Below are 25,877 nucleotides of genomic sequence, written 5' to 3' on the forward strand. Positions count from 1 at the left end.
GATTTAGTAAGAGCAGTTTCTTTCTGACTTCCCCGACACCTAATTCTAACTCAAAACAGAATGTCTAAAGGGAAGATGAGCACAGCATCTGTCCCTAAATGCAGGGCACCACAATTGTGGGGCACGCATGGAGGCTAGGAGGCTAGCCTAACCTTCCAGAGAGGAAAAACCACAACTGTGTGAATCACGATGAAAGGGCATATGTTTCTGGAGAAACACAAACTGAGCTAAGGTTCCATTTTTACCCAATGCAGTGAAAGTTTTGAAAAGTACTCATCCAAAAAAAGAAGAAAAAGAAACTAAAGAAAGAAAAAAAGAAAAAAAGAAAAAAAAAGTAAAAAGAAACCAAAAGATGGACAGGAGTCAATACATTCCAGGATTAGGGAAAATCAGTGTCCTAAAGACAGACAACTGTTCAGAATCATGCATCAGGGCTTGTGAGACTGAGGGTGGCTAGATTTGGCATTGGGGACTAGTACGCAAATTATATATGATGTTCACTGTTAATGCATCTGTACCATTCCTTGGTCCCAGGAGTTGACTTGGCTCAGTTCCCCCTCTTATTTAGGGATATTTCATTAGACATGTAAACAGAGGTCACATACCCTGCTGATGGTGTTTCTGTTCTTCTAAACTCTGTTTTCACCCTCCCTGACTAGTGTCTGGGCTTCTTGAATGATTCATTTATCCCATGCATGGGTAGGGGTGATATTTATACCCAGGCCAATTCTTTTATGTTGCCTCAACTTACAGCCAAACAGTTACTTACAGCAACTTTTTCAACCTCAGTTTCCTTAACTAAAGCAATAATAATAATTTCATTTAAAAGAGGTAACGATTAGAATTTTCTCCAAGTTTTGAAAGTCAGAAAATTTTATTTCTTCTCTCAAAAGGCATGTTTCAAATGCTCAGGAAAGATGAGATCATCTCTCCCCTCCATGAGCCTTTGTGCTATCCAGTGACCAGGCCACAGGGATTGTCAGGTTCAAGTCATCTAAGCTTCCCAAGCATATTTAAATTAATTAGGAAGATACTCTTAAATGCATAATTACATGGCTGCATGCATCACCTTCCTTTTGTATTGCCCCATGCAGAGTCCAAGACTGTAAACCATTCGGGGAAATAATTGAAACAATCACCTTTGTGCTCAGGAATCTCATAGGCCTCAGGGTTTCTGTCACCCATGGAGCTATCTAATTTGAACCTCAGCTGGCTAAAATGTAAATGCCACCATATTCCTGGGGATAATAAAAAGGGTTTGTTGTTTCAATCAGTCACGGTACTTTTTTTTTTTTTTTTTTTTTTTTTTGCATTTTTCATTTGTGGCATGCCTTCTTTTTTTTTTCAATTGCAATTTTACCTTTCTGTAATCTAAAGGAAAGTGTAGTTCTAATGATTGTATCAAGATAATCTTTATGAGATAGCACACTCTCTATTTTAATGCAGTAATTCATAATTGAATTGTTCAGAGAAATTTAGAATTACTTAAAAAGTTGCAGATTTTAGCAATCCTGGATAATACATATCAGTTGAAGTTATATATGCTTGGTAAGTGTGAAATATTTTGTAATCCCCTCATATTAGAGCAGTAAAAAAATCAATTTTGTGTTTTCACTGGTACATTACAACTGTATCTATCTGTACAGCAAATATCAAAAACCAGTTGCCATACTACAGTAAGAAGCAGAAAATGATGTGTAAATGGTTTGGGGACTGTTATTGATCTGCACAAAATGTATTTCACTTTCATTATAGCTGTGCCATCCAATATAGGGAAATATGTAACTGTTAACATCTCTTTTTTGAGCAAACTGTGTATGTTATTGGTATCAAAAGATTGTGTTTTCAGCAGCTGAAGGGTAAGAGCTGGCAACCTGTTTTATGATCTTTTTGGAGCTCATCATTATGACCAACATTGTGCATGATCTGTAGAGCTGATTTGACCTTATTAACTTCTGTTTCTCATTTTGTGGAAAATAAAATCATTCTGCTTATTGAGATACCCAGTTGCAGAGAATCTAGAAAGAGGAAATGACTTTGCACTACAGGGTGAGAGATTTAGGATAGATATAAATAATAATTTCTTGGCTGGGAGAGTCGATAAAAGTAGTAATGCATTGAAGAGGGAGATTTTGAAGCTTCCTTCTCCTGAGATAAGTAAAATGCAGTTATGTGTGTTTTTTTTGTTTGTTTGTTTGGTAAATTATTTTTGTGGTTCTATATAAACGGACCAATCTGGAAAGTCTATCAAATCCAGGCATTCTCCCAAGGCAATATTCTTTTCTGGGTTCAAGTGTAAGTAAATTTTCTCTATATTTGGAAATTGAAAATGGATACAATACTGAAATACTCATTTCAATCACAGGAGTATCAAATAGAAGTTGCTGGCACCTAGCTGCAATGTAATTCTATTAGAAATGTTAATTAGCCAGCAAAAGAAAGAAGGAAAACTAAAGTGACATTTTTTTAAGCAAGCAGAGAGCAAAGTCAGGAATGTTGTTACTGAGAATTTAAGAATACCCACACTTGGGGGAAAAATTCTTAGAGTGTTGTCTGATCAGTGGAATGAATGTTAGCTGAAAGGGAGTCTCAAGAGAAGAATGAATAAATATCATATTCTGTCAGAATTGAAAAGAAACTGGGGAGTTTTTAGTTCAAACATCCATGTATTGCTCGAGTTCACTCTCCAACATTCTACATCCCTCTCACCCTGGCACCTTTTGGTCTTTCAGAATCTTCTTTTGACCCTTCTTTTTGATGATGGGTAAGCCATTCCATTAAACCACTGGGTAGTTTTTGTTGTTATTAAATACCTTGATATTTTGTTTCAATCTCCCTGAATACGTAATATAAATCTTTGATCATAATTTATTTTTAATATCTAAAAATTAATTTGTAAGGGGGATCCCTATGCAGTCATTTTGGTTTCCTTAGTTGCCACCTGCTTTTTGTTTCAGATTTCTCTATTCTATAATCAGAATTACATGTTTACAAGAATCACAATCCTATCAATATATCTTTGTCTTTAAACTGTAGGCCACAGAGAAATGGCTAGTTGATTATTTCTTTTAGTATGCCTTAAGTTGAAAGTATACTCAGTTTTCTCCTGTCTCTCTTAAAGTTAAACCATTTGTTAAAGTTAACTTATTTCACCATTGGTTAGAATTATTTCAGGAAAGCAAGTAAGTTGTTTCAGTATGTTGCTTCTATCTTTTGGAATATGAAACAATATACATCTCTGAGTTTTAAATCCTATGCACTCTCTAATACCTTGTGAAATGAAGTATGGCATCTCATTTCTGTGACTAATTTTTTATCTTCATCATTACTTCAGTGACACAGTATCACACAATTGATGTAATTAAGATAGCTAAAGTGTGGTTGCAATATGCTATTATTTCTTTTATGTTTTTAACCCTGAAACTTTCTGTTCCCACACTCGCTTCTTCATTTCACGCTCTAATAGGTCTGTTACTTAAAAACAACAACAACAACAAATTATTAAAACAGTTGTAGGTTTACAGAAAAACCATGCAAAATGTACAGAGTTCCCATATCCCATCACCCTCACACACACAGTTTTGTCTATTATTTACATTTTGCGTTAGTGTGATAGCTTTGTTACAATTGATTAAATAATATTATTATATTATTAACTATAGTTGATAGTTTACATTAAGATTCACTCTTTATGTTGTACAGTTCTATGGGTTTTCATTTATATTCCAGTAAAATATATAAAACCTAGACTTAATCATTTAGCCACTTTCGATTATAGAATTCAGTGGTAAATACATCCCAATGGACCAATGTCCATTACCAAGACTTTTCCATCAATCCAATAGAGTCTGTTGAATGAGATTTTCCATTTCCAAGTGTCCAATGCTTATATTTCTCAAAACTGTATTATCATCCCATGTTGTATTTCTTACCCAGAATCTCTGGATATGTATAAACCCACATGAAGCTTAAATCTGAAATAACTCCATGTCTCATTGGCTTCTAATTGCTTTTTCTCCTCTGCTTAGCACATCCATCACTGTCTCTGTTTAGATGACCTTGTTTTAATGACTGTCTCCCCTCCTTCCAGATAGAGTATAAGCTCCATGAGGCCCAGGGATTTTGATAAAATTTTCCACTGTTGTATTCCCATGCAGAGGACAGTGCCTGTCAGGTAGTCTGCTCTTAATAAGTATTTGTAGACTAAATAGCCATCTTTGATGCACCCAACATTGAAGTCCAGGTAACTCTTCATTTCACTGTGATTTGTACTCTTCCAAAGGCCTGCCTTGAGCTGGGAAGAATTGATGCAAGGTCTACCAGTAAGCCCAAGTCTCTCCATTTCTGTTAAGTTTTCTTAAGCATGAAGATGCTTTCCTGATCTAAGCATGTGGTATTTGTTCACATCAGCATTGAATAAGCAGCTATGCGTACCGCACTTAAAACCTGACATACTTTCCAGGGAGGCAGGGATAATCTTGGTTATCCATATCGAAACTATAGAGAGCTGCCATTATTAAATCCTTATTTTTTTTCTTATGAAATAATTTATCCTACAACATAATATGCATATATTTAAGGAATAAATAATAATAATAATAATAATAATATGAATGCCTGTGTAATCCTGAATGTTTTCCTTGATTTTCTTTAGTTTCATGTGCACAATATGTGTGTATGTGTGTGTGTGTGTAAAATCTCCAACTGTATATGGTTTTTAGCTCAGTCATATTTTGTAAGATTTATCCCTATCAGTATGTAGCTGCAATTTGTACAATTTACTTCTGTAAATTTCATTGAATGGACATACATTTATCCATTCTTTGGTTGAGTTGTTTCCAGAGTAGAATTTTGTTATTTGTTTTAATTTGTGACCACAAAAATAATCCTATGAACATTTTTATGTGCTAATAATTGTAATTACAAAAGTACAAGTTCCTCTAGGTTCTAGAGTCTAAGGTATATATCTAGAAATCTTGAACTTTATTATTAATATTTTTCCTGAAGTGCCTGAATCAATTTATAGCACCACTAGCCACCAGAACGTTTTCCTTTTGTTCACATTACCTTCTTAATTTGTAACAGGAAATTACCAGCTAAACTAAATTACTTCCTCCTAAACCTGAGTACATTTGACCATCCTTCTAGTTTATTTATTTAATTGTTTATTTAGTTAGTTTTCCCTTCAGTTAGATATTTATTTTTATTCATGTATCTTATCTTTCTGATAAGACTTACTATAATATTAGATATATCATTCTAGTTCATCTCAATATATACCTTTTCTCCTTTACCCACCCGCCAACCCTATTAGGTATGGAAGTTCCTCAAGGAGGAGAAGCTGGTCCTATTATTTTATTTATCTTTGCATTTTGGCCAGGCATATAGTAGGCGATACATTATTTTTAGTTGACTATTATTTAATGAAGGTTTAGATTCACTTTCAGTGGAAACAGCATCAAATTTAATGTGTTCCCACTCCCCCCACCCCCCCCACCCCCGCATAATGTTCCTTAAGTAAAACTGCTTTGTATTCTAATAAGTTTCCTTTTTATGTTTTGGGCTTTTATTTTTATCTGAAATATCACCCTCTTCTTGTTAACACAATAGCATTCCTCAAGTTTCTCCACATTTTTCAGCCAGAGTGGCCAGCTTTCCCTGACAGGAAGACAAATATAGCACACTTTCTCACAAAATCCCAACATACTTAGTAAAGAGAGCTTTTCAGTGAAAGGGTAATCTTTTAAGCTCCAATTACTATTTCTGATTGACTCCCTCAGTAATTGATACAGTAAAAACACCATTCTTTACTTTTTCACTAACAATAGCTTGGATTTTATTTAAAAATCATTCCTTTTTACACTATTCCACTGTGATTATTTGGAAGTTTTATGGACCCCAGAAAGGATAATGTTCTCAAAGCTAATCCATTCCTGTGGGTGATGACCTGTTGTGGGTGGGACATTTTGATTAGGTTATTTCAGTTGAGGCATGCCCCAGGTGGGTCTTAATCCTCTTACTGGAATCCTTTATAAGAGGATAAAAGAAGGAGAGAAACACACAGAACACACAGAGAAAAACACACAGAAGCTCGGAAAGGAAGTCCCACAGGTGGCAGCATCCGGAAGCTGAAAGCAACAAAACCTTGGGGAGAAGGACCAGCAGACACCACCGTGTACCTCACCCAATGACAGAGGTATTGCCAGATTGTCTGTAGATGCCTTGATTTGGACACTTTTCATGGCCTCAGAGCTGTAATCTTATAAACTAATAAATCCCCATCGTAAAAGCCAACCCATTTCTGGTGTATTGCATATTAGCCACTTTAGCAGACTAAAACATCCACCTCCTCTTCCTTGAGGTAAGAGACATTGGTGATTAAGAGGCACAATAGGCCAGCCATTATTGACAAATTACCACCAAGAAGCCAGATCCTCTTTAATAGCACTTTTTTTAAGCCCCTCTAGAAAAAAATAATATGCACTTTAAAGAGGGAGAAGAAATAGCTTTGTATTTCCTGACTTCCAGCCTCCTGGAAGGGCACCTGCTGCAGCAAGAACTTTCACCTGCCCTCCACAATCACCAACACCGCTTCATTGAACAGCTGTAATCAATGAAATACAAAGATTTTCTAGGGAAATTTGTTAACACAACATGGCTGACTTGTCTCATGTGTAGGATTTTTGTGGTTTTCTGAATTTACTTTGATTTATAAAACAAATAATAAAACACACACATGCACACACAAATAAGGCCCCTCCTCACTAATAATACTCTAATCTTCAATTACTGAAATCTATAAGGATAAAAGGAATTAATAATGGTAGAAATGGGAAAAGGGGAGAAACTTCATTCAAGGAACTGACAAGGGCAAAAACAGGATGTGAGTTTTTTTATTTGCATTTCATACAGAATTGTTAGGGAAAAAAGATTCAAAATCAGACTTTTAAAAATTGTTTGACCTCATGTTCTTTCCAAAAAGCTCTCATTCCTCTCAAAGACACATCAATATATAAGGATCTCTTTTGTGTATGCAACATTTTTATTTAATTAGAGATTTTTGCATTTATAGAACAATCATGCATAAAATACAGGATTCCCATTTACCATCTGTGCTGGTTTGGATCTATTATGTCCCCCAAAACACCATGTTCTTTAATGCAATCTTGTGGGGGCAGGCATATTAGTGTTGATTAGGTTGGAATCCTTTGATGGAGTAATTCCATGGAGATGTGACTTAATGAACTGTGAGCAAAAACTTTGATTGGATTATTTCCATGGAAATGTGGCTCCCACCCATTCAGTGTGGGTCTGATTTAATGACTGGAGTCCTATAAAAGAGCTCACAAACAGAAGGACCTCAGAGCAGCTGAGAGTGACATTTGGGAGGGCAGCTAAGAGAGGCATTTTGGAAATGGCTGTTGAAAACAGACTTTTGCTGATGGTTTGGAGATGCCGGGGGTTTTCCGGATGCTATTAGCCTTCCTTCAGTGAAGGTATACTCGTGTTGGTGCCTTTATGTGGACATTTTCATGGCCTTCAGACTGTACATTTGTAACCAAATAAGCCCCCTTTATAAATATCAATCCATTTCTGGTATTTTGCTTAATGGCAGCATTAGCAAACCAGAATACCATCCTATTACTAACAACTTCCATTGGTGAGGTATATTTGTTACAATTGATGGCAGCACATTTTATAATTGTACCAGTAACTATAGTCCATGGCTTAACTTAGGGTTCACATTATAATTATGCAGTTCCATGGAATTTTTTTTTTAGTTTTAATTCTAATAGCATACATAAAAACCTAAAATTTCCCCTTTTAATGACTTTCAAATATATAGTTCGGTGCTTTTAATTACATTAACATTGTGGTGCTACCATCATCACCATCTATTACCAAAACTTCTCCATTATCCCAATAGTTATACTTCACATTTTAAGCCTTGACTCTCTATTTCCTGTTGTCACCCCATCCCCTGGTAACCTATGTACTAAATTCGGACTCTTTGGGTTGGTTTGCTTATTCTAATTATTTCCTCTCAGTGAGATTGTACAATATTTGTCCTTTTGTATCTGGCTTATTTCACTCAACATGATGTCTTCAGGGTTCATCCATATTATCACATGTATCAGGACTTCATTCCTTTTGATAGCTGAATAATATCCCATTGTGTGTATATACCACATTGTGTTTATCCATTTGTCGGTTGATGGACACTAGGGTTGTTTCCATCTTTTGGCAATTGTGAATAATGCTGATATCAACATTGGTATGCAAGTGTTTGTTCACACTCCTTCTTTCATTTCTTTTTGATGTATACCTAGAAGTGAGATTTCCAGGTCATATGGCAATTCTATACTTAACTCTCTGAGGAACTGCAAAACAGTCTTCCAAAGAAGCTGCACTGTTTTACATCCCCACCAACAATGAATGAGTGTTCCTGTTTCTCCACATCCTCTCCAACACTTGTGATTATCTTTTTTGTGTCTGTGCTAGCCATGCTAGTGAGTGTGAAATGGTATCTTATTGTACTTTTGATTTTCATTACCCTAATGGCTAGTGATATTCAGCATTTTTTGTGTGCTTTTTGACCATTTTTATATCCTCTTTGGTGAAATGTCTATTCAAGTTTTTTGCCTCCTTTTTAAATTGGGTTGTTTGTCTTTCTGTTGTTGATTGAAGGATTCCTTTACATATTCTATATATAACACCCTTATCAGATACATGGTTTGTTAATATTTTCTCCCATTATGTATGTTGTCATTTTACCTTCATAATAAAGTCCTTGAGGCACAAAAGCTTTTTATTTTGATGAGGTCCATTTTTCTTTTGTTGCTTGTCCATTGGGTATAAAGTCTAAGAAACCATTGCCTCATATAAAGTCCCGAAGATGCGTCCCTACATTTTTTTCTAGGAGTTTTATATTTCTAGTTCTTATATTTAGTTCTTTTATCCATTTTGAGTTTATTTCTGTATATGGTATGAGGTAGGGGCCCACCTTCATTTCTTTGAAATGGAAATCCAGTTCCCCTAGCACTATTTGTTGAAGAGACTGTTCTTCCCAATTGAGTGGACTCTATCCTCTTGTCAAAAATCATTTGGCCATAAATGTGAGAGTTGATTTCTTAACTCTCAATTTGATTCCATTGGTCACAATGTCTGTCCCTATGCCCATACCATGCTGTTTGCATACAGTGGCTTCATAATAAGTTTTAATATCAAGAAATGTGAGTCCCCCAACTTCATTCATCTTTTTCAAGATGGCTTTGGCTATTTGGGGCTGCTTATCCTTCCATATAAATTTCATGATTGGTTTTTCCATTTATGCAAATAAGGCTGTTGGAATTTTAATTAGGATTTATTGAATCTGGAAATCAATTTGGGAAGAATTACCAGCTTAACTATATTTAGTCTTCCAATCCATGAACATGGAATGTCCTTCCATTTTTGTAGATCTTCTTTGATTTCTTTTAGCAATGTTTTGAACTTTTCTGAGTATAAGTCCTTTATATCCTTGGTTAGAGTTATTCCTAGATATTTGATTCTTTTGGTTGCTATTGTAAATTGAATTTTTTTCTTGATTTTTCTTCTGATTGTCCGTTACTAAGTATATAGGATCACAACCAATGGAGGGGGTGGCAGTAGGTTATTTTGTAGACTGCCACTTTGCTGAGTTCATTTATTAGCTCTAGGAGCTTTTTTTGTGGGTTTTTCAGGATTTTCTGTATATAGAATCATGGCATCTGCAAATAGGGGAACTTTTACTTTTTCCTTTCTGATGTGGATACTTTTTATTTCTTTTTCTTGTCTAATTGCTCTAGCTAGAACTTACAGTACAATGATGATGAATAGTGGGAACAGTGGGCATCCTTGTCTTTTTCCAGGTCTTGGAAAGTTTTCAGTCCTTCACATTGAGTATGATTTTAGTTGTGTTGTCTTCACATGTTTATGCTGAGGCAGTTTCCTTCTATTCCTAGTTTTCTAAGTGTTGTTTTTCTTTTTATCACAAGTGGTGCTAGATTTTGTCAAATACCTTCTCTGCATCAGTTGAGATAATCATGTGTTTTTTCCCCATTTATTCTGTTATTGTGGTGACCTACAATAATTGATTTTCTCATCTTGAACCTCTCGCATACCTATGCCAAATCTCACTTGCTCACAAAATTCTTTCAATGTGCCTTTGGATTCAGTTTGCTAGGTTTTTTTAGAAAATTTTTGGATTCAGTTTGCTAGTATTTTTTGGAGGATTTTTTGCTTCTGAATTCATAAGAGTCTGTAATTTTCTTTTCTTGTAGTATCTTTATCTGGCCTTGGTATGAGGGTTATGTTGGCCTTGTAGAATGAATTAGGGAATGGTCCATTCCATACAAATTTTTAGAAGAGTTTGAGAAGGATTTGCTGTTAATTCTTGGAATGTTTGGAAAAGTTCCCCTGTGAAGCCATCTGTTTCTGGGCTTTGGAGATTTTTGAATTCTGATTCTTTCTCTTTGCTAGTTATTGGTTTGTGTTCATTTTCTGTTTCTTCTGTGTCAGTGGTTGTAATTTGTGTGTTTCTAAGAATTTGTTCATTTCATCTAGGTTATCTAATTTTTTGATGCACTGTAGTTCATAGTGTCCTCTTGTAGTCCATTTTATTTCTGTGGGGTCAGTAGTAACATCACTCTGTCAATACCTTGATGTTATACTTCTAGCCTCCAAACCCCTGAGGCAATAAACTCCTTGTGGTTAAGCCAACTCATTGTGTGGTGTTTTTTCATAATAGTCCTGGAAACTAAGACACTTGCATTACCTGAAATTGACCTTTATAGCCTGTCTGAATGAGGGAGCTCATTTATGAGAGAGCGTTAACATCCTTTTTCAACCATCCTGAAGCATGTAGTACTTAAAAATCGTCTTGATGATAGATGGGAATTTCTGTTATTGATCCTAAATGTTCTGAGTTTCTTTTATGTTCAGAGTTTTGAAGTATTAACTGAATAAAATATTTTATGATAAATTGTTTTTGACAACATCCTGAATTATAAGCCTTGTGATATAAACGTTTACATATAAGAGCAAATTTTAAGATGCTGGGAATCCAGTATTTGCTTAGTATGTACTTTGTGCTCATCAAAAATTGTGTGTGTTTTTTAGCCCAAATTTTACTGAATTTCACAGCACTGCAACATAACTACTGTATCCCCTTCAGAAGATGGTCACTGAGGCTTAGAGAAATTAAGAAAGCTTTTCAAAGTCACACTTATGAACAAGGTTGGAAACCATGTGCTGTCTAATTTCAAAGTTCTTTATCTTTACAGTACATTTTTTCCTTAAATGATGTACTTCCTTAAGCACCTCAGTGTCTTAAATATAAAAATTAAACATACAGTCTCACTGCTTTTTTAAATATAAAATATAGTTTTACTGATTTTTAATTATATATTATACTTTTGGATCAAAAGACATCTCAATACTCTAAACTATTATTAATATGGAAAATTGCTATTTTCTCATAGTCATTGAGTAATTAGAACTGTAAAATTCCCTTGTAAGTTCCAAACTTGTCAATACTTTTGAGGTGGACAGAGCTGGCATTATTTAATTTCCTGATGGAGCAATGCCACTTATTAATAGCATCTTTATAAAAGAGACATTGATTTTTAGAAAAGCTGTTTCATTTCTGTGACTTGGGTCTAGTGTGTGCACTTCATCTGTATTTCACTGAGGAGTAAGTCATTGGCTGTGATAAGAGACCCTTCCAAAGATGATGTAGGATCATAGTTTTTGTCTGACTCCCTGGGCTGCCATTTCTATTTCCACAATTCATTCCTCAGAACATGCATCACGGCACTCACTGCAGAGCCAAGGTGGGACATCACCGTCTGTGGCCCCGTCACAGCTCCACGGAGATTGCCTGTTGGCAGAGCCTGCTGGAGAACCACCCAACCTGCACCGCCCCTTGGTGTGCTGTGTGTGGATTTATTACAGAATTTATGAGAGTGTATGATACAGTTAATGTTGCAAGACTGCTTCCATTATAGCCCTCTGTTTGCACCTCCTCATAATTTTCTGACAAATTGTCTCTCTCAGATGAAATCTTTCATGGTTAGTCTTAGCCCATCAGTATATTTTCTTTCCTTGACTTTATAAAGGAAAATGTAGTCATTTTTATTGAAGTTCAAACAATATAAAGTGGTTTAAAGACTTCTTTTTATTGAAATGAACTGCAAAAATTGGGCAGAAGTTAAACTACAAACTTTTTTGCATATGCAAAATGAAGTTCATTATAACATATTTTGCAGTAGAAAACTAAGGATTAAGAAAATTAACAATTGGGTAAAAAATTACATGAATCACAGATTTGTTAGTTTATATGTTTAATAGATTACAAAATATACTAGAGCTGGGAAGGACTTTAGTTCACTGCTCTCATTTTACATAAGAGGAGACTGAGTCCAAAATGATAAAATCATTCACCCTTGTGGCTCTGTCAGAGCAAGAATATAAAATATGTTAAGCTACATGGCTTTTAATTTAGTGTATGCGTTTGTGTTTATACTCACAAATAATACACTGTATCTTAATTTGTCTATTTTTAATAGGAAATGGGGGTGGACTTTAAGTTTTAAAATGAAATAAGAGTAATTACCTTAAAAAGAGTTAATGTTTTTTACTATATTTGTAAAAAAAAAAAAAAGTAAACGTTTTCTTTTTAAAAGCATAAGTGCTATGTTGTATTTGTTTACACCAAGCAAAGATAATACTATTTTAATAAAAATAATCTTATTGGTCAAGAACTCATATGACCTTTTATTGCTAGTTTTTAAACTTATCCCCAAGCAAATAAGATATTAACACTATTAATTGTAAAGAGATTTGATTTGATCTGGAGTTTTCTTTCTGCACCAAAACATTTTTAAACATTTTTGGAAACTTACCATTAAAAACCCCATTCCAAATAATTACCCTGTGTTGGAAGCTTACATCAGCTGGTGGCTGAAGCTTCTGAGCCACCTCCTTCCTTAAAACCTGAGTGTTGGGTTTTAACACATCTGCAAGTGTTCAAATGGTATTCAACTTGCCCTACAAATTTTGTAACTTAATAATATCATTATAGAAGTTCATGTCTGTTTTCTTGCAATTCACATATTTTTGTCTTCATAATTTTGTATTTTTTCTGGGTTTAAGAAAGTTTAAAATGTGCTAATCTTCTGTTAGCTCTGATATCCCCTTTATTCCTTCTTGAGTTTGGGCTTGGCTTAAACCACAAAAAAATTTGGGCATTTGTTACAATTCTTTATGTAAACATACCAGATTTATCTCATAATGCTAGTTTTGCAGTTAAGAGAAGTAAAAGTATAACACAAATATATTTATGACCTAAATTTGTGTGTGTGCACATGTGTGGGTGTTTGTGTGTATGCATTACTGATAGAAGTATTTATTTTCAATGTGTGTTAGTGTCTAAAATGTGTGATTCTAAAAAGCAGTACAAGTTGCATAAACAATGTTTAATATAAACATATATCTCTACTATATTATACATTATTAATCTAGCTTGTGGTATATTGCAATTTCATAAATTGAAATCTATTTTTTCAATTAACGTAGTTTGTTTTTTCCACTTTATTCCTGACTGATGACTTAAAAGAAATGCTGATGCTTTATATTTCTATATCTTATGATAAACTAGTTTAGAGAGCTATGAAAAACAAACAAAATACGCAGCATTACACTAGAACAGCTTTTAAATACATTTATTTAAAGTGTGGGAATACATAGTTATTTGTATACACACAGAAAATTAGTGTTAATAAATGAGGAAAAGGGAATAAGAATCCATGAAGCAGTATGCTAAGTGCTGTATATATTTTGTCTGACATTATACTCACAGCATTCCTATGAAATATATATCATTGCCTCTATTTTTAAATTAGAAAACTGCCCAATTTTTCAAAGCCAAGTGACAATTAATATTTGAATTGATTTAATTCATATTTGAATCTTTATTTTTCTAACATAGTAGGGAAAATTCCTTCCACTTATTTAAGAATTATTCTCCTGTTGATAATACTCACAAGTCAATCAAGCTAAAAGATAATTTTTCTGCATGCATAATATTATAATATTTTATAATTATTTAATAAATTCACCTAAGTATAAGTCCTGATACATTTTTATAGGGACACGAGATAGAGTACTTTGTACTTCAGTTTGCAATAGGATGAAGTTAATAGTTTAGTGTCTCTGTTAACATTAATTTATATTATGTCACCGTATCTTTTTCAAAATCATTAGTATAAATAGCTTGTTAATTTTAAATAAAAACTACAAAATCTTAATACTTTTTATCATTGTTGCTGTCCTTTGTACTAATAAAAAGTGGTGTCTTCTGTGGGTATTGTTTTAATCTTCTAATAAACTCTAGGGTTATTTAACTTTTTATATATAAGAAGGCATTTTAAACAGATACACTTTATCAGCTGTCTATTGTCATAATAATGTTGTATAACAATCACCAACCCCAGTGACTTAGAACGAATGTCATTTAGCTCACAAATCTGTGGAATGACTGGACCGTTCTAGGCTTCCCGATTTTGGCATGGCTCCCTCATGGACTTGCAGTCAGCTGCTGGGTCATCTTGGGTTTGGTGGGTTTAAGATGGTCACATACATATTTGGCTGGGGTGACTGGGCCATATGACTTTCATCCTCCAGTAGACTAGCCATTCGTAAGCAGGTTGTAAGTATAGCAGGGTTCCAAGGAAGAGTGTGTAAATGTGCAAGCTCTCCAGGGGCTTAGACTCAGGGCTGGCATGTCATCACTTCCACTGCTCTCTACTGGCCAAAAAAGCCCAAGCAGAGTCAAAATTTATTAGATGGATAGATTCCACTTCACTAATATTTTAAGAAATGCAAATAAAAAAATAGTTACATATGCTTTCAAACATATCAAATTAGCAAATAATTTCTCCTTTTTCCTTCAATACTAATTTTAATTATGCAAAGAATACATACTTGAAATATGTCTACTTTATATATATGTTTATATGCATATTTATGTGTATTTATATTTAGATACATTTGTACTACATATTGACTTATATGATCACTTGATATCCCACTGCCTGACAATAACTACTCTAAAGATTTATTTAAAATATAAAATAATTGTGTGAACATACTTAGCCATACAAATGGATATTTCTTTACCGAAGAGCAATTTGAAATTCTACCCTTCTTTAGAATGCCAAGTCTTTTTAGAGTAACTATAAATTTTGTCATTATAGTTGATATTATAAAATAAATACAGATAAAGTAAACAAAGAGTAAATCTAATATGTAGCCTAAAGAATAATCAGAAATGTGGAAGAAATTTTTGTTCAAAGAAGTATATCTCATGTTTAAATGCAGTGACATAAAGACCTAAACAAGGGAAACAGTAAAATATATAATAATATATTTATGTGTGCATTAGTCAGGGTTCTTTAGGTTCTCTGACAGGAGATACACACACACACACACACACACACACACACACACATATATGCAAACATTATGAGATTTTTTAATAGTAATTAGCTCACATGACTGTGGGGATGAGCAGTCCAAATTCCATAACACAGGCTGCAAGGTGGGAACTCCATTGAAAGTTTTCGATGAATTCCCCAGGAGAAGCTAGCTGGCTGAAGTACAGATGGAAATTCTCTCTTCTGAACTATCTTCACTTCTCCTTTTAAAGCCTCCGTTGATTGGATGAATCTTGTGTCATTGTTGAAAGCAATCTCCTCAGTTAATTGTAGATGTAATCAGCCATAGATACAATCAACTTACTGATGATTTAAGTCCATGAAATGTCCTCACAGTAACAATCAGGCCAGTGCTTGCTTGTCCAAAAAACTGCACACCATAACCTGGCCAAGTTGACACATGAACTTAACCATCACAATATTTACCATTAACATTTAAGTTTTCAAAGAACATTAATGATTTTGAGTAAGAGTTTATGATACAGCATCCAGTGAAAAAAGTCAGACTCACAATAGTGCATGCAATTATTATCCTAAAAAATCCTATAAAAGTAAAAAGAACTTAAGTAAAAAGCAATATATGATATAGTGATCACCTTTCAATGATATTCTTATATGTTTTTTAAAATTTTCTTCCTGTACTTTCTCTGTACTATTTAGTCAATGAGCATGTATTATTATAATCAGGGAAAAATATTTTTAAAAATATAACCTGTCTATCTTTGGAAGTAGATATGCATTTCACTATACTCTGTTCAGTATAAAATGGCTTTTGTTGTTGTATTTTCTATAGTTAGAATGGGTATCAATGAAAATATAAATCCTTTACAGACTTTGTGAAATAATACTTAGTGAATACTTAAAAAATAACACTATACCAGATCCATGTTACTGTAATATTAGTCCTGTTTTATTTAAGAAAATGCAAAATATATTCAATTTTCAAAGTCAACAGACTATTTCTTTTAAGATGAAATGTTACTTTCACACCTGCCAAGATGGAATCAATCCATATTTTACAAAAGACACACCTGATCCTAGATCAGAAACACATTTTTTTTTTCTTATATCTGTCTGCTAAAAATAATATCAAGCACATCAGGAAAATCTTACTGACACGGAAAAAAGCTATATGGTAATCTCATCTTCCAGTTATGAACCACTGAATATTAGGTCAAGAAATATTTTAATTTTCCTCATCAGTGATTTTTATATTAAAGTGAATTTAGTCCTTGGGAAACAGCCTAAGCTGAATCACTTGAGACTTATAACCTCTATTTTCCCCTTGGATGGGAAGAAGTCGAACTTGACTGTCCTGGTTATATTTTTCTTTGGCAGTCTCATGATGAAAGGGCTTGACTCTGACTAATCAGGTGTGATTCCTGCATCTACTGTGATATATGAATATTTTAAAACTGGACTTTGCTTTCTCAATTGATAGAGTCATTCGATTTACTTTATTTGATGGTTTGGGTATGTATATTTACTTTTGTTTAAATGCAAAATAAAAATATATTCCATAAAATTGCAAATCTCATGAAATTCCATCAAAATCATGATAATTATGCTGCTTACTTTTCTGATGTATTCGTACCCAGTCAAGATTCTTATTTGGAATTTGATCTATTTCACATGAAGAAGTGTCTTCATGAGGCTGATTGACAAAATGTTAATGCCTTACAAAGTTTCACCAGTATACACATCAACTAACACTAAATTCCTAACTTGAGCTGTGGCATTCTCATTTGAGAACATCTAATACAGAATATCTTGCTTAGTCTCCTAGTAAAGGTAATGTCTGCAGTAAACAATAAATATCTCATTGATTTTTTTATTTTAATTTTTTGCTAAATAATGAGTCTTGGTTATTTTAGGGGCATGAATATTGTTCAGGTCAATGAAATACAGCTATTTATATAATTCCTTGGAGGCTATGTAGAATGTAAATGGCTGATTTCTTTATTCTTTAAAGAAAATATGTTTGCAACATTCTCTAGTGAGCTGTTGAAAGTTTAGGAATGTCAACTGAAATAAATAATTAGGAAAAGGATCTGTATTTGTTGTCATTCATCTTAATCAATTGCATTTTCATTTGTATTGTCCCCAAATCTTTTTTGAAAAATTACCTCAATTTATTCAACTCTTTGAGTTATAAGACTCTATATGCAGAGAGGTCTACTTTGAGATATGATAAGCTATACTAATATAGCTCTAATTTTACAAATTATAAGTCTATTGAGAGAAATTCATTTGTGACTGAGTTTAATTCTCCTTTTTTTCCTATGGTCAATCTCTAGATACTCATTTTGCTCTTTGGTTTCTATAAAAACACAACTTCTATCATAGCATCTTTCTACCAAGGGCAATTGGCACTCTTATTTGGAGTCAACCGTATTACCTGGCAAGAAACTATTCAAGGCTTTGGGGTTTCTGGTAATTTCTAGAACTCTAGATTCAAGAAGGAGGCATTATATTTTGTTGGCTGTTCAAGAGTAAATTGCATCAAAGTCATATTAATATTTTGCTTTATAAATACAGCATTAATCTAAAATTTACATCCATGATTCTGTATCAGTTCTTTAGGAATTGGCAATGAATTATTAAATGTTAGATTTCAGTATACTCATGGGAGCGCAGATGTTTTTTATATTTTTGGTAGCAAAATTATAATTGCAGAAATTCTATTCTTGAACTCAGCAGAGTCCTGGCAGCCTCTTAATAATATACAAGCAGTGTGTGCTTACAGACACACTTGCATACAAAAATCACATAAACAATGGGAACAAAAATAAACCTCATTTTAATTTATTAGGAAATTAAATATTCTGAGCAAGTCTACTATATTTCAAATGGTAACCTAAATCTAAATTCTAAAACTCCAAGCAAAATTTAACAGTATCAGTAATGAGGACCACTCCTGGCCTTTGGTTCTCTCCTAGTCTCTCAAATAAACTATAAGAAACTAATTGGCCAGTGTTTGTGCTTATAGAGGAAGGAAGGGAGAGCAGTTTAGGAGTGTATGTTCTAAACTCTATGAAACTTAAATGTTTCTTGAGTTCCTTTCTCTTTTCTGCTGTTCCTATGTAAATCAGAACCTGAATAGAAGTTTGCTCTCAGATAAAACTGAGTCTGTTAATAAAATTAGGTCAGGCATGTTATGAATGTAAAGAAAGCCTGAGGGTCTCTGATAGACATTTTTAAGAAACATCTCTATTAAATTAGCAGAATTAGGAGAGGAAGTACCTATTGCTATTTTGAATTTATGGTTAATATTTTCAAAGATGTTTACTTTCTGAGGCTTCTAGCTTCATATTTTAAAAAAAAGAACCTGCATTTTATTACTTTCCTTACTCCACACTCATTAATTCAATAAATATTTAATTTAGAGTATAGCAAAAATAAACATGTTGAAGAGCAGTATGGGAAAATTCATTTAATGTCAATTGAAACAATACTATATGAAGATAAATTTTTGGTATTGAATATTAATAATCAACTGTCAAAATCTCAGGTTTCATGAATCTATATTGGTCACTATATTGAGCTATTTTTAAAAATTTATTTGAAAAAAACAACATTAAAAAGTATTTAACAGGCTTATATTTTAAAGTAAATTACAAAATTAATGGAAAGAATGTAGTTATACATTAACAATTAGTATTTACATGATAAAAATGCCACTAATGTATTTCCTCAAGCTCAAATCAAATTAAAGTTGATGTGATGATTTGACACTGTATGTACCCCCAGAAAAGATCAAATTGTTTTTAATCCATTCCTTTGTGTGCAGACCTTTTGTAGATGAGATCTCTTGGTTAGGGTATCTCAGTTGAGATATGGCCCACCTCATTCAGGGTGGGTTTTAATTCTCTTATGAGGGTCCTTTATGAGAGAATAAAGGACACACAGAAAAAAGCCCCAGAGAAGCTGAGAGAGAAAAAAAGCAAGAGAAACAGAGCGAGAGAGGAGGACTCAGAATTTCAGAAAGAAAGTCACAGACAGAGGAGCCAAAAGCCGAAAGCACTGGAACCTGGGAGAGAAGGACAACAGAGGGCAGCCATGTGCCTTCCCATGTGACAGAGGAGTCCAGATATCAGCCGATGATACTTTGATTTGGACATTTTCAGGCCTGAGAACTGTAAACTTGTAAATTAATTAATCTCCATTGTAAAAGCCAACCCATTTCTGGTAGATTGCATTTTGCCAGCTTTAGCAAACTGAAACAGTTGAAAATATAAAGAATCTTGAAAATCAAATATGCAGTGATTTTCTTACTTTTCTTTATGCAATGAATTTATAGTTTCATTTATTAGTTTAGACTTCGTAGTGTTTTCAATATAAGAACAATCATACTTCTCAAAGAAATATTCCAGGAAATGATCTGAGATATCTGTCTTAGAATTTATTTTCAATCTCTTATGATTAAGCTAAGGATTTTACTTGATTCAAATCCCCTTAAAATTGTTTACTTGAGTGATATTTTTAACCTTAGTAACAAGAGCACAACAAATGCTACTTTATAAACATAAAGAATCAGATTTTTCAAATCCACATTGTTAAGGGATATAGATTATTTGGTTATTAATATAATGGAGAATTATCTGAATATTTTCATAGGATCAGTAATAAAATTATCAAAATTGTCATGGTGGATAATACCATGGGCAATAATTAAGTTAGTGCAAAAATATTTACTTAGTTTTGATTCCAAATTTACATATTTATGTCTAATATAACATTTGAAGACTGACTATAAGAGGGCAGTTGCCATTAGAGATAAATAGAAGGTTTTTTTTTCCCCAGTAATCCCAGTCAGAGACAATGTCTGTTAATATGAACATATCTATTCCAAAAAGTGGTGAGCATTGTAAATAAATATTTTTAGTTTTCCTGAAGACAACTTTTTATTTTTTTCAATGGTAGCATTAGTTATTCAGTGTTCCGGTTTGCTAATGCTGCCATTATGCAAAATACCAGAAATGGACTGGCTTTTATAAAGGGGGGTTTATTTGGTTACAAAATCACAGTCTAAGGCAATAAAGTGTCCAAGGTACGGCATCAACAATAGGGTACCTTTACTGAAGGATGGCCAATAGCATCCAGAAAACCTCTGGTAGCTGAGAAGGCACATGGCTGGCTGGCATCTGCTGATCCTGAATTGTGTTCCAGCTTCCATCTGAGCTCCTGTGCATTCTTCAAAATGTTGCTCTTGGGGCATTGTTTCCTCTCTTAGCTTCTCTGGAATAAAAGTCTGCTTTCAATGGCCATCTTCAAAATGTCTCTCTAAGGTGCTCTCTAAAATATCACTCACAGATGCACTGAGTTCCTTCTGTTGTCAGCTTTTTTATATGACTCCAGTGATTCAATTCAGACCCAATGGGTGGGGTAACACCTCCATGGAAGTTATCCAATCAAAGATCTTGCCCACAGTTGATTGAGTCACATCTCCTTGGAAACACTCAATCAATAGGTTCCAATGTAATCAACACTAATACATCTGCCCCCATAAAATTGCATCAAAGAACATGGCATTTGGGGGGACAAAATACATCCAAACCGGCACACTCAGTTTATACTTAATATATATTAATATTATAATATCATTGATGGCTAGAATCGTATAAAACTGTAAATGATCAGGATCATAAATTTCTATTCAAAAAGTGCTCTGTATAGTCTCTTATTTAGTGGATGACCATATGAGATAACATGTCATTGTAGTTATTGAAGAGACAGCATTAAAAAATATAACAACTATGACAGTTAATTATAAATAATAATGTCTGATGAATATTATTATGTTACTCATTTCGCCTACCAACTTGATGAAGAATCTACTATTACTACCCCCACTTAGAGGTTAAATTTACTTGTCCAAGGTCACACAGCTAGTAAGTGGTGGAGTCAGAATTTGAACTCACCAAACATGCTATAATACTATGGTTCTTGTTTATCATTTTACTGGGTAGATACAATATTTATTATTTGTTATTTATTTGTTTATATTTTATGGATGGGTGATAACTTTAAAGAGCCTACCTCCAAATCTTAAGTTTAGTAACAGTTAAATATTCTTAAAGGAGAATTTTTTTTTTTTTATTAAGCCACACATGATTGTATAGGATCTGAAATTAACAAATGCTTATAGTGTCTCCTTTGCAGCTTGAAACTACCTAGAATTTGCCAGTTGAGAGACTAAATAAACAAACAGACAATGGCCAGACCATCTATGACAATAGAATTCTGACCCATAATGTGTAGCAACCATAACCTCTGCTGCAATGGACCCAGAACTGTCAGGACTTACTTGGCCGACTTCTCTATTTTTGGTCCCCATTTCCAACTCGGAACCATGAAGAAAGAAACTCAAACCAATCGCATAAGGTGCCCCACTTCCAGTTAGCCCACCTTCAGCTTCCTCAATCCTAGAATCCCAACTGAAGCACATCTGAAGCCTTCCCTTTTTTCCTTATAAAGCTTTCCCCTGCCTGCCTTTGAGTCTCTGCCAAACTCAAGGGATGGTGACTGACTCCCTTGCTATAGCAAACTCTGAATAACTAAATAGCCTCCGTTGGCTCTTAGCTGGGTATTCATTTATTTCAAGAGTGCCTACAAGGTTGGGATTTTTTCCTTGCTCTACATTAACAAAAACTTCTTAATTTTTTTAAAGCCAAGGAATTTATAATCTGAAGGAATTCAAGGTTCATGTGTCTTTATTAAGATTAAAATTTGCTGATGGTACTGTGAACAGTTGATTGTACACCACAGATGATTATATGATATGTGACTATATCTCAATAAAACTGAACTAAAAAAAAAAGATGGAAAAATATTGTTGTCAGACTTCTCATCCAATTGTTAGTGACTGCAATATGTACTTAAGCTCTAATTCTCTTAGGCCAGATCAGGCCTGAAAGTTTGCAATGTAAATTTGATTACTGTGGCAAACTCTTGCCTTTTAGGGATGAGAAGAAGATTTCTGTATTAAATGCTTAGCCTAAATCAAACTAAGTTTAGATGTATAGCCCTTGCTTTGGCAGTTCTGTGTTTCACCACAATTCCAAGCTGAGATAGTGTGGTGCAACTGTGCATCAGAGAGCAACTAGGAAGAGGCAACCTCACTTCTCAGAGATGGGCCGAAAGGAAGGGAATGAGAAATACATAATGGTGTGGTAAAAGGGCAGGCTTAGAAATTTTGGAAAGAATTTAGATTATATCATAGAGTACTCAAAAAGTTGTGTTGGGAAATATTAGGAAACACAATTTGTAGGTACATGAGAGGATATGTGACAAACACAAGAAAGGGTCAGACAGATAGACGGCATTTTGGGCATCAATTGCTGGTATAAATTTAAGAAATAACTAGTTAGAAGAATGTTGGCCATATTTGCATAATTATTCTGAATTATTATGGACTTTGCATCATAGCTAAGCATGTTTTTACCCAAGAAGACTACATATGTTCTATGAGTCCTCTCTTTCTGCTACTGAGTATGTATTGTTATCAAGCTGAAAGGCCCTTGAGAAAGTTATGGTGCATAATCACAGCATCATGGACAAGTAGAGATGGAGACTGGTTTCATTACACACAATAATTTTCATCTGACAGTAGCTTGTATGTAAACTGGACATTTTTAATTAGGTCCCCTAAGATAATGATCTAGACTATTTTTGCCCCACTCAGGAATTAATTACTTTAGTGAAGGGTGAAGTAGATTTTAAGAACTCAGGAGAGACAAAGAGGATAATAAGAAATATCCAGATTGCAATTTCTATGTGTCATAATTTTGATAGTCAAATAAAAGATTAGAAAATATTTGAGCAAGTTTCTATGAGCAGTTTGAATGTAGCAAATCTGAAGTAAGTCAAATTAAGCATAGGACTGGGAGCAAGAAATCAAAGCTTTCTTCAATACTAATATAATTTTATTTTAATCAAATATAGAACAAGTGTGCTGATATATATAATAGTGCAAATGTATTAAGATAAAATCTATTGAAGCAGAATAGACCAGTTGAAACAAAACCAGTCAAGATAGTATAATGGATAAAAGCTCTGTATTTGGACTTAAACCTGTGTTCAGTCACTAATTTTTTCCCTTTCTAGTTGAATGAATTTCGACAAGTTATTTAACCTCTGTAAGTCAGTCACATTTTCTTTCTTTACAAAAGAAGGAAAATAATAGCTAACTAATAGAATATTTTGATAACTTATTGAGAAAAATGGCCATAGCAGAGCAACCTAATGATGACACTGCTTCATATTTTCTTTAAAAATTATTCCTGGAAAATATCAAATAAGGAATTCCTAATAACAACCCCAAATAATGCAAATAAAAACACATAAACTGAAACACTGCCAAAGTTTCTACAGTTGTCCTAAGTAGTGGAGAGACATGATGAAATAGTTTTTTCAACTGTGTGCCAGAAATACCAACTGGATTTAATGGAATCAAATACCTGTTTCCTTACTTGCCCTAATTCAGAGAAAGGAATGAGAAACTGTCTTCAAAAAAACACAGTGCTCTAGGTGACTGAATAGGCAAGTCTTCTTTATGCTTTTAAGGTCAAATATTAGTAGTAGAGTAACAAATTTGGGATAAATGTCTCTCTGTAGAGTTTTCATTTCTGTGTTTCATTGCCATAATATCTTTAAAAAACAGCAGTGAATAATAGAGTTTTCATCCTCTTCCTTATTCCAAATTATGAGTTTTTCTGATAGTATCCTTTTTCCGTGGTAAGGATCAAATGAAAAACGCAAATATAGTCTCTGCATAACATGGAAGATATAGTTGAATGAACCAGAAAGAAGAGCTAGCCTCTGTTCATTAAATACCAGATGACATTGATATTGCTCAGTTTTTTTTGGTATCACTGTGGAGAGATGAAGGTAACAGCACCTAAACCATTTCAAAAGGCAGCTAAGAGTAGTCCAGGTATCTAAGTAGATGTCCCTTTGGCCATGAATGAGGGAAAAACTAAAAACAAAACAAAACAGAAATCCACAAAAAGCTCAACATGTGAAATGCAAAAAATTAATTTTACAAGACAAGATAACTTTCCTACCTGTTAGGATAAAATTTTTTCCATGTGATAAAATAATTATTTTGTGAGACATAAGAGCATCTTACAAACTCTTACTCTTCTCGATAAAATAAATCAAAAGGAATTATCTAATAAATAAGATGAGCAATTACCAAGATAAAAAGAATGCTATGAAATTAAACAGAGCAACTAACTAAACAGAAACTGAGAATGCAATTTAACTGGAGGAAGTGAAAATAGAGACAATACTGCAGAACAGTGATATATGAGACAGAGAACAAATCTGGAACAACCTAAAAAATCTGGGAAACAATAGAACAAATAAAGATGGTAGAGTAGAAAGGGGTATAGAAGTAGTATAACAGATAACCAGTCTCCAAACAATGAAAGCTTTCAAATAAAACCACAGAGGAAAGAGAGCAAAGGCAGATAAGAGTTTACATAGAAAGGTAATATTTATCCATAAAAAATTGTAATAGTAGATATAATTGTGCATAGTGTCCCTAATGAGAAGAGATCAACATCAGGACAGTTTGATAACAATTTAAGCATTTTTAAAATTTATAGAAATTGTAAGAACCTAAGCAGAGTAAAACAAGTAGTTATTTTATTAGGAACAAAAAACATTGGTCATGCAAAAGTTTTTCTCTGTGAAAGTAAATCACAGAAGTGGGATTACCTGGCTTTGAAGAAGAACCCTATGCATTGTACTGAGTCATGTTTTTGTGCATACATGGAGACAAAGGAAGGACATTCTATGACCTCTATTTAGTTTCTCTCACATAATTTCCTTGTGATATTTTTTCACTGTATTCTAGGTTCTTCATTGTTTACTTCATAGGCAACCCTTCCTGTCAGTCTCCTTAAATTTTCTAAAGGGTTTGAGCCTAACCCTTTGTTTCTGCTCACTGTATAAGTTCTTCATGAGAGATCTCATCAGTGAGTACACCTCTATCCTTAAAGCTAAAAACAAACAAACAAACAAACAAACAAACAAAAGCAGCTCTGACTGACACTGCTGAATTCCAGATTGGTATGTCAAATGACTGCTGGATAGCTACGTCCACTGATCTGCCCCAGAATCTTCTCAATCTCAAATTCCTCAAAATAAAACCAACCGTCTTCTCTCCCCAGGCTTCTCTGCATCCTGAGCTTTCTGATTTCACTGGGATATTTATATTGTTTCTTATATATTATTTAAAATAACTTCCTGATTAACTTATTTCATACCTATCTTTCCTACTGCAATTAAAGGGAACCATCTGATATGTCTGAAAATATTTTCAGGACATCTCATTGCTGAAAAAATCAAGTCCAG

General features: G+C 33.7%; 1 protein-coding gene across 1 annotated transcript in view; it reads left to right on the plus strand.

Moving 5' to 3' along the window:
- The window catches only part of SGCZ (sarcoglycan zeta), a 1,224,523-nt gene that overhangs the window by 653,245 nt on the left and 545,401 nt on the right, over positions 1 to 25,877 (plus strand). The gene's annotated exons all lie outside the window — the stretch shown is intronic.

This window comes from Choloepus didactylus, chromosome 3 (genome assembly GCF_015220235.1).
Source record: "Choloepus didactylus isolate mChoDid1 chromosome 3, mChoDid1.pri, whole genome shotgun sequence".
Lineage (NCBI taxonomy): Eukaryota > Metazoa > Chordata > Mammalia > Pilosa > Megalonychidae > Choloepus > Choloepus didactylus.